Source organism: Dipodomys ordii, unplaced genomic scaffold, assembly GCF_000151885.1.
Source record: "Dipodomys ordii isolate 6190 unplaced genomic scaffold, Dord_2.0 Scaffold62, whole genome shotgun sequence".
In the NCBI taxonomy this organism is placed as follows: domain Eukaryota; kingdom Metazoa; phylum Chordata; class Mammalia; order Rodentia; family Heteromyidae; genus Dipodomys; species Dipodomys ordii.
In genome coordinates, this window is record NW_012267278.1 from 11098713 (window position 1) to 11109761 (window position 11049).

Sequence of the window (11049 nt, forward strand, 5' to 3'; positions counted from 1 at the left end):
TCATAATAAAATAAAACCCACATTATCATGGTAATGATATCACCATAACTATGACAATAAATTGGTTTCTGAATCTGAGCAACTTTTTCCTTTTTTTCTTTATTTTTTAATTTTTCTTTTTTATTTAAGCAGTTGTACAAAGAAGTTCCCATTCTACAAAACAGTATATGAATACAAAGTGTCTGATAACATCACCCACTGCTCCTAGTCCCCCCTCACTTTTCTTTTTCTTTTTTTTTAATTGAGATTAGGTGATTACATAAATTTCACATATTTCACAGTATTGTGGAAAAGTGATACTTAGTTAAAATCACAAACAGATTTTAACCTTCACAAGGCAAATTTGTAATTATGGTCTATAACGTTTGTGAATTCTATGAGCTTTGACAATACAATTATTTCTTCCACATATGGTGATGTTTACATTTCTTTCCTTTTACTTTGTGTAAGCTGTTCCCTCTTTCCCTCTCAATCCTCCCTTCCCATCTCTGTCTTTGGGTTGCTCAGTTCATTTTCATCTATGTCCAGTGCAGCTGATGGGCCCCTCTGTTGTATGTTTTCCCATTTCTGTGTCCTCCTAGCTTCCGTCCATTGCATGCACATATATACCATATATGTGGTCAAGAACATGGAGTCATTTAGCAATTATATGACAAAATGAGTGGCAGTCCTTTGTTTCTTGACTCCTGTTTATTTTGTCATATCTCTTTGCAATTTGGCTTTAGCAACCACATATCAGGGAGGCCATTTGCCATTTGTTTCTTTGCTCTTGGCTTACCTCACTCAAAATGATTTGCTCTAGTTCCTTCCATTTCCCTGCAAATGCCATTATTTTGTTCTTTCTAATGGCTGCATAATATTCCATTGTATATAGGTACCACAATTTTGGCTCCATTGATCAGTAGTGGGGCATCTGGGTTGTTAGCATATCTTGACTATTGTGAACAGGACTGCAGTGAACATGGAGGTGCATGTGTCCTTGTATCCTGGTTCCTGTTGCTCAAGGTAGATGCCTAGGTCATAGGGGAGGTCTATATTTAGCTTTCTGAGGAGCCTCCAGACTGCTTTCCAAAGTGGTTGTATTAGTATACATTGCCACCAGCAGTGCAGTAGGGTTCCTCTTTCAATGCATCCTCTCCAGCATTTGTTGTTGGCTGAATTTAGGATGCAGGCCATTCTGACTGGGGTAAGGTAGATCTCAGTGTTGTTTTTATTTGCAGTTCCTTTACAGCCAGGGACGATAAACATTTCCTCCCTTTTTTTTTTTTTTTGCCATTTTTATCTCTTCTTCTGAGAAGTCTCTCTTTAGCTTCCTTGCCCATTTGATGATTCATCTTGTTGAGCAACATAAGATAAACTCAAAAAGCTACTCATCATGAATTATCATGAATATCATTTATGAAATCTAGACTTAAAAGACACACACTGAGAACAATTAGTATACACTATAAAACAAAGACAGGCATGTAAGAAAGGCTGTATTGGGGAGTGGATGTCATTTGGTAGGAGAAGGACAAATGGATGTGGTAAATGAGGATGAATATGGTTTAAATACTGTATAAGCATAGATGAAAGTAAAACTACAGCCTGTTGATACTGATTTAAGGATGGGAATGGTAGAGTAAGGGAGAGTGATAGAGCAGGGTGGGTTTGACTGGGGTGCATTGTATGCTGGTATAAAAATGTCACAGCGAAAACCGACTTCATGAATGATGTATGCTAATATAAACTATTTAAAAAGTGACCTTGAAGAAAACATTTACTATCCAGGGAGTGGCACACATTTGTAATTCCAGAACACCGGAAAGGTAGGGTTGAAAGTTTGGTGCCTGTTTGGGATATGTGATGAGACACACTCTCTCTCTTCCTCTCTCTCTCTCTCTCTCTATATATATATGCAAAAGCAAAAAGAAAATAAAGACAAAAAGGAAAGAGAACATTTACTAGTGAAACTATTAGGAACATATTTACTTTGTTTCAGAGAACAAATTCCAGTTTAGTAATTATCTTGCATATCTGGGTATTTTGGTAATAGATTACCAGTATTTGGTTTCATAATGAAAGAGTATAATAATTTCTAATACATGTATCCCATCAAATTCAATTTAGTTGCTTTTGTTAAAAAAGCAAATTATACTACAATCAAGTGTGTGTGTGTGTGTGTGTGTGTGTGTGTGTGTGTGTTGCATTCAGGGCCTGGGTGCTATCCTTGAGCTATAAAAAAAATTTTTTTTATTGTAAAGATGCCATATATCGAGGGGTTAGAGATACATGAGTAAGATAATGAAGACATTTTCTGTTAAGCATAAAAATCCTGGTTTCCACCTTCCCCATGAGGAAGGCAGAACGGGGAGCTGACACTGATTTAAAGATGAGCACATTGAGTGCAAAGACACATGACCACAGCCCTCTGTGGTCCTGCTCTGTCTCTCCAAGTCACCCAACCGAAGGATCTCGGAATGTCAGTTAACTGAAAAGAACCCCTCTTGTGAGTCACATCAAGTCCAGCTGAGCTACCTGACAAACCGCTTTGGTGTTGAGATCATCTCCACTGTGAGTATGATGCAGTGTCTGGACTGAGAGGAGAGCACAGGGAGAAGGCAGCTCTGGTGAGAGGATGTGGCTTCATCTTTGTGGGTGCTGCTAGTGTCTGTCTCTCCTACGTGGAGCAGGGTCCTCAGGTAGAGAGAAGAGACTGTAGGAATGGGGCTTGGCTAGGTCTGTGTGGGTTCTGACTGGCTGTAGCTCACAAATCTTCAGGACAGGCCTTACTAAAATAGTTGAGTGGAAGTGGTTTTGTCCTTGTAGAGGCTAAAGGGAGTATCCCTAGTTCAGATAGGACCCTTACTTAGAATAGACCTTTGGGGCTTGGGGTGGGATCCTTGAGCCTGGCAACGTGTGCCCACAAGCCACCGGCTCTGGTGTCCTTGCCTGTCCTGGGGGGGTCTGTCCCTTAGGTACACATTTCAGCAGCACACTGTGCACACCTCTAATCCTGGCAGGCTAATAAGGCCGGCAGCAGCCCCCCCCCCCACCTCAAATGTCCCCTTAGCTGCTGCTTTAACCTCCGTAACATACTTATGACCTCCTGAGGGCGAGACAATCCATCGAGGCACAGACAGTGAACCCTTTCACACCAGTAAAGGGTCTTGAGACTACCTTGTCCTGGACTAGATGCCCAGATCCAAGAGCAGCCTCCACCTGCAAACCTCCAAGCCTCCAGTACGCAGTGCTGACCCCCTGACCTTTATTAGTTGGTCTGCAAATAAACCTCAGACCTCCAAAGCTCCAAAGGGAAGGCTTTTCCCTTCCTTCCCTTCCTCCTGCTCTGCAGGCCTCTCCATGTGACAGGCCTGCCCTGCTCTACTCTGGAGGCGCCTCTCCAAGGGCTCTCTAGAGGGAGGTCCCAAGTGGCCCCTCGAGGAGGCCCCGAACAACCTCCTTGAGAAGCTCTAAATGGCCTCCTGAGGCCTGCCCTGTGCTACACAGGCCTGCCCTGCTCTGGCAAGCTTTCCCCTCCTGCCATCTCCTCCACTCCTACTCCCCCCCTTCCTCCATGCTAACGCCATACTAACTAAGGCTTTTTTCCTAATGGTTCTTCTAACCTCCCCTCTCTTCAGGAGCCCCACCCGGCCTCTGAGCATGCAGCTTATATATACCCAGCCAGGCTGCACCCCCCACCCACCCACCCACTGATGGTTTCAAAGAAGCATTCATGCTTCTCCCACATGATGCCCCTTCTCCAATCCCAACTCGCCTCTTGATGCCCCGCCCCGTCCAGCAGGCTGGACCACGGGGCCAAGCTGACTATTGAGCCCCGCTGACTATCAGGGTCCTATTATGGGTTATTACAACATCTCAGACCTGCGCCCTGCAACTTTGCTGCTTGGCATTCCTAGGCTATCTCCACCAACACTTTTTTTACATTTGTGTGGTTTTCATTTTTTTTCTTTTTTAATATGAATACATTTTATTGTAAAGATAGTGTCCAGAGGGATTACACTTATGTGAGTAAGGTAATGAGTACATTTCCTATGGAGCATTGTTACCCCCTCCTTTGTTTTTCCCCTACAATCCCTTCCCTCCCTACCTCCCTGAGTCCTCCCGCCCCCTTCTGAAGTAGTAAAGTTCATTTTCAATATAGTGTTTTGTACATCTCATTGTTACAATGGGTCCACCTGCATCCTTATTTCAGCATTTTGTTAATTTCCTTTCCCTCCCCAAATTAGGTAAATGTATATGCAAGATGCAGGGTACCAAATCCAACATAGTGACAACAGGGGATATACCATAGGGGGAAGAACATACAAAAGAAAGAAAAGAAAATCACATAGTATGTTAACAACAAGAAAGAGAAACCTCTTGTGTCCATATTTTGGGGTTCATTTCACTTAGCATCATTTCTAAGAATACATTTCTTGTCAAGCATTGTTACCCCCTCCATTGTTTTTCTCCTAGAATCCCTTCCTTCCCCACCTCCCCAAGTCCTCCCTCCTTCCAAAGTCTTTGCATTTTATCTACACCCAACCAGAGGACATGATCCCAGAAATAGGAGATTATATTAGTTTTCTTTTTTTGTTTTGTTTCGTTGTTTTTGCAGTACTGGAGTTTGAACTTAGGGATTTATGCTTGCTAAGAAGGTTCTACCTCTTTTCTTCTTTCTTTTTCTTTCTCTCTCTCTCTCTCTTCTTCTTTTTCTTTTTCTTTTTGTCAGTCATGGGCTTGAACTCTGGGCCTAGACACTGTCCCTCAGCTCTTCAGCTCAAGGCAAGTATTCTACTGCTTGAGCCACAAGGCTACTTTGGTTTTCTAGTGGTTTATTGGAGATAAGAGTCTCAAAGCCTTACCAGCCTAGGCTGGCTTTGAACCCTGATTCTCAGATCTCAGCCTCCTGAGTAGCTAGGATAACAGGGGTGAGCCACCAGCACCCTGCCTAGGTTCTACCTCTTGAAGGGTTCTACCTCAGTCCTGTTTTTGTTCTTGTTATCTTTGACAAAGGATTCCACAATTTTTGGGTGTAAGTCTAGACAGGACCACAATCTTCCTAGTTATTCTTTCTGCTTTAGCTAGTATGACAGGTGTGTGCCATGCCTCCCTTCTTCTGTTGAGACTGGCCTAGACTGGCCTCAAACTAAAATCCTCCCATCTTAGCCTCCTATGTTGGTAGGATTATAGGCATGAGCCACCACACCAGTTTCTTGTTACTTGTTTTGATATTCTAGAAGAGCTTTACATCTATGTCATTTTAACATGATCCAGTGAACGTAGCATTGTTATCTTAACTGCATGCTTGCAGGTATAATTTTTTAACTACCTTAAGAGGGATGTTTTATTTTCACTATTATCACTGAAGTTCAGTCACTCAGTCACAGTGGAAATAGACCCCAAAATGTATCTCAATAAAGGTATGTATGGCATACGCAACCCCTGGATTTGGTGTCCAGCAGCACAAAGAATAAAAAGTTCAATACAAATTTAAATCCTCACAAAACTATGTCCAAAATGTTAACACTTTGTCCTCTTTGCTTAGAGTCAAGTCCCAAGGCAGTTAAATTACAATGTGAAAAGGCAGTGGTGGATATTGACAAACTCAACATCCACAGCATCAGACACTGACTGCTGGAAGTGAGAATGTCCAAGCCAGGTAAGAATGTCCAACTGAATTATTTACCATAGCTAAGATAAGGAATCAACCCAGATGACCCTCAGTAGATGAATGGATCAAGAAAATGGGACACACACACACACACACACACACATACACACACACACACACACATACACACATGGGATTCTATACCTCCATCAGAAGGAATGACACCACCCCATTTGTTAGGAAATGGAAAGACTTGGAAAAAACTATATTAAGTGAAGTAAGCCAGGCCCATAGAAGCATAGGTGCTATGATTTCCCTTACTTGCAATAACTAGTATATGTCTGGAACAAGCAGAAGAGGTCAAAAGCTATGTACATTTGACCATATAAAATGGTGCTAAGTGAAATGAAACCTGGATAGGGACACAAGTCCTTTTATCTTTCTTTCTGTGGTCTTTAACATTCTTATAATGTACTATGTAATGGTTTTTTGTTTCTTTTATAGGTTCTTCTCCTATGCTATAACCCCTGTTGTCACTGTATTTGATTCTGGTGCCCTGAATCTTATATCTACATTTTTCTAATTTGGGGACAGGAAGGGAAAGAACAAAATGTTGAAATAAGGATAAAGGTTGACCCATTGTAACAATGAGATGTACAAGACACTAGGTAGAAAAGGAACTTTATACAACTTTGTTGGGAGGGGAGCAGTTGTGGAGGGGGCGAGAGAAGGGATGGTAGGGAAAAACAAAGGAGGAGGTAACAATGCTCATACCTTACAGAAGTGTAACCCTTCCATATAGTATCTTTATAATATATATATATATATATATATATATATATATATATATATCGTATGTTATATATATGTCCAGCTGCAGGAGAATGAAATCAGAGGACTGTGTTTGAAGTCCCAGGAGATCTTTCTTAGTCAGCCTATCCTACTAGAACTTGAAGCACCACTCAAAATATATGGTGACATCCATGGGCAATTCTATGATTTGCTTCAACTTTTTGAATACAGGGGCTTCCTGTCAGAAAGCAACTACATGTTCTGAAGGACTTATGTGGACAAGGGGGAAGCAGTCCCTAGAGACCATCTGCCTCTTACTGGCCTACAAGATCAAATATTCTGAGAACTTCTTTCTTCCCAAAGACAACCACGAGTGAACCAGCATCAGTAGAATTGATGGGTTTTATGATGAATGTAAAAGAAGATACAACATTAAACTCTGGAAGACTTTTGCAGACTGTTTTAACTGCTGGCCGATAGCAGCCATCGAGGAAGAGAAAATATTCTGTCTGTCACGGGGGTTTAATCACCACATCTTCAATCTATGGAGCAGATTCGTCGAATTATGCGATCAGCTGATGTGCCCGATTAAGGTAGTCTTTGTGATCTTTTGTGGTCTGGCCCCGATCAAGATATCTTAGGCTGGGTGACAATGACAGAGGTGGCATGTTCTTCACATTTGTTGTAGAAGTGGTTGCCAAATTTCTCCATAAGCATGATTTGCACCTTATGTGTAGAGCCTATCAGGTGGTTGAAGACAGATCTGAGTTTTTTGCGAAGAGGCAGTTAATTGGTCACTGTTTTCTGTGCCAAATTACTGTGGAGAAGTTGACAATGCAGGGGCCATGATGAGCAGGGATGACATGCTAATGTGTTCCTTCCAGATTTTAAAGCCTGCAGAAAAAAAGAAGCCGAATGCCACAAGACCCGTCACACCACCCCGAGGTATGGTCACAAAGCAAGCAAAGAAATAGTGTCGCCCTGCCATGCGGTCAGGACTTGTACCATAGAGTTATAGATAGCCTTCATTTTTAAGACCATGCTTGCATGCCGGTCAGACTGCTCAGACAGACCAGGGCTGTGGGCCCTCCCCTCTTTAATTTAAGGATGGCATTTGCTGGTTATCACAGCAAATGAAAGAAAAATGATTTTGTTTTTAAATTCCCCATTTGGTTGGAAAGGTATTGCTTTCTCTCCTTGTCTTGTCCTGTGCACCAGAGTTTTCCTAGCTGTAACAGTAGGAGTGTACCCTCAAGCCCCTGTGATAGGATGTGCCTTACTAAAGCACAGCCCTCCTGTACTACTCTTGACAACTGAAGCCATTCTTTAAATGCTTGGGACTTGAAAGCCAAAGCCTCTGCCACTGAGCATTGGGCTGTGCAGGACAAACTCCCGCAGCAGCCACCAAGGCCAAGAGAGGCTTTGGATTTTGAATAGAATTTAATAATATAGTACTGGTTAAGCTGTTAATGGTTAAAGTTAAGAACATATTGTACAATTTCCCTATAGCCTATTCATTGTGTAATCTTTTTACGTTGGATCAGGCCTGAACCCGTCCATTCAGAAAGCTTCAAATTATAGAAATAATACTGTTCTATATGAGTGACCGATTATGCTTTCTTTGGCCTACATTCTTTATTCTTTGGTGAAGTTGAGGCTTGTCAGTCAGAACAAAGGAACTAACTTGCTGTCCACCAGTTTACACAGAACTCACAGTGTCTGTAACTTTTTTAAACTAAGATCTGTTAAAAAAAGAAATCTGTTTCAATAGATAACCATGTATAATACCATGTGATAAAAATTGGGACTTAGGCCAAGTGCAGGTGGCTCATGCCTGTAATCCTAGCTACTCAGGAGGCTGAGATCTAAGGATCATGGTTCAAAGCCAGACCAGGCAGGAAAGGCCTTGAGACTCTTATCTCGAATAAACCACCAGAAAACAGGAAGTGGCGCTGTAGCTCAAGTGGTAAAGTTCTGGCCTTGAGCTGAGGAGCTGAGGGACAGCTCCCAGGTCCAGAATTCAAGCCCCACAACTGACAAAAACAAACAAACACACAAAACTGAGACTTATTTAATGACAAACCGGTTAAATCTTCTCAGTCAGTGCTTATTTATCAGCACAATACACACAGGCCCACTGCTGATGCCACACTGAATAGATTTTAATAAAGAAATTGCTCTGGAAACTACAAAACAAACAAACAAAACCCTAGAAGTGAGGCTTGACTGATGGAAAGTGAAAGCACCAAGTCCCCCACTGTAATGTGCCTTTACAGAATACAGACTGGGTGACTGAGAGGTGAGGTCTAAGCATAGCTTACTCCATGTAACTGTTACACTCTTGGGAAATTGTTAGACATTCCTTACATTCTAAACTTCCTGACTCTGTCCATGTGTTGAGATCTTCACTGCTCCTTTTGATCTGTCATTTCTGCATCTCCCTAAGGGGAAGTCCTGATGAGCTCTGTTTAGATGCTGCTTCAGGCTGAGTACTCTCAAAACATTCCTCTCAATCAGATTCTTCTTTCATGCTGTCCTTCCTCCTCCTTTTGCTTCTTTCCTTAAAAGGACCCCCCCCCCAGCTTTATATATACCTTCTAAGCCACAGGCCGCACTGGAATCTCTTGTGTCTCTCTTTTCCCAGCTCCCCTCACCCATAACTTCACCTTGATGGTCCCCTGACTGGCTCATGGGTTGGAAGTAACCCCCTAATTATTGCTAACTCTACTCTCTTAGGGAGATGGCAGCTGTAGAAAGGCTTCTGGAAAAACAAGGCCCCTTCGCTATGTCAGGCCGTTCCCAAATGGAAGCTACCTACTTCATTTAATCCCCTCTTGATTTTTAAGGCATTTCAATATCTTACACTTCCTTAAGGTTTGAGACAGATGTTTGTAGCCTCTTAACTCTTTGTTTAAAGGGCAAAGGGTCATATCAAATTCACTCCATGGGTAATAAAAATGCCGATTGTCATGACATCCCTTGCCTCCTAAATGTAGACCGTGGCTGATTGCATCCATAATAGAAACCCAAATTGGGACTCTCAGCTGTAAGTAGCTGAAGATCACATACTCCTTAGTTGGAAGATATTGTGAAAAAGCCATATGGAGCCTGTCAATTTCAGTCAAATGAGGGACCTAGTAAGAAAACTCACCAAAGTTATACAAATTGTGAGAGCCAGGCACCAGTGGCTCGTGCTTGTAACCCTAGGCTGAGACGAGAGGAAGGCAGTTGTTTCCAGCCAGCCTTTCCTCAGTTGTTTCCACTGAGAATCTGATCCCCAGTTGATCAGCAAGAAGCTGTAGTGGAGCTGTGGTTCAAGTGGTAGAGTGAGCTCTGGGCAGAAAAAGCTCAAGGACAGGACCTAGGTCCTGTGCCCTAGGACCATGTGCCCTGGGACAAGGACAAGAAAAATAAAATTGAAGAAAAAATTAAAGAAGACACCAGAAGGTGGAAACAGCTCCCATAGTTCTAGTTTGACAGAATTAACATTAGGAAAAGCCCAAAGACAATCTACTAATTCTATGGGATACACAAAAGATACCTGTGTTTTCTTCTTAGAGAATACAAGCCCTTAAACCGTAGAATCTGAGGTGCAGAGAAGAATCACCCATGACCCAACTGTATCCTGAGCTTACCAGACCCAAGCCAGAAGCAGGCTCGGCAGGTCTGAGGTCACCTTGCTTATGCTTACCCCTGGGGTCACACCAGCACAGGGAATCTGTTACATAATTGCTTTCATCTGCACTTTTAACCTTGCCATAGACTTCTGCAAGCTTCCCTTCATTTCTGCTTTCTGAATAGTTTCCCTTTCCTCCTCTCAGCATGTGTCTTGGTGAAATATGTCCTCCATTTGGGACAACTTTCTAAGACCCTTTTTTTGAAATACTCAGAATTGGCTGGAGAAGGTAGCTCTGTGGCATCGTATTTTCCTTTTGCTTGTGCCTGGAGTGGGGCATGACCTTAGAGTCTTGTGCTTTCTCTTGGCTTTGGTTGCTCAATGCCATGTATCATTGGAACCACATCCCTAGTTTCTGGAGAGAGGAGTTTTCAAACTTTCCTGCTTGCTTTCCCACTGGAAATGAACATGCTCCACTATGTTGTCCTTTATCTACAGAATCTACTGCACCAACAACCAACAAGTGCAGCCAGTAAGTATACTTCCTCATTCTATTGCAGACAGTCTTTGTCTACCACACTCCCTCAGATAAACCCCCAGGTCTAATAGATGAAAGGAATACTTCCTCCCATCTCAGCCTAGCATTACAAGCATGAGCCACTGGTGCCTGGCTCTCCCAATTTGTATCACTTTCACTGTCAAAAGCCTTTATCTCTTCGGTGGTTTTCTTAGTAGGTCCCTGATTTGACTGAAATTGACTTGTCTTGCTCTATTTTATAGTCATGGGCAACGTGCCGTCTAAAGGGAGATCATGGACTGTGCTGAGAATTGAGGTTTAGAAGGCAAATTCAAACTACGAAAATCCTTTTTTCCTGAACTCAAGAATGCTCTTCTATCTGATGACTGATAATCCTAAGAAGAGGCCAACCATCAGACAAGTACTACGCCAGCTCTGGCTAAAGCAAACACCAACATCACCAGCAGCCTCACCAAGCCCCAGCCGGCATCATCTGAACCTGCGATCATTCACATCGTAGCCTCATAC

The 11049-nt window shown here is 42.5% G+C and overlaps 1 pseudogene; it reads left to right on the forward strand.

Annotated features, from left to right (window-relative positions):
• Positions 1–5389: 5389 nt before the first annotated feature.
• On the forward strand, positions 5390–11049 carry LOC105990072 (annotated as a pseudogene).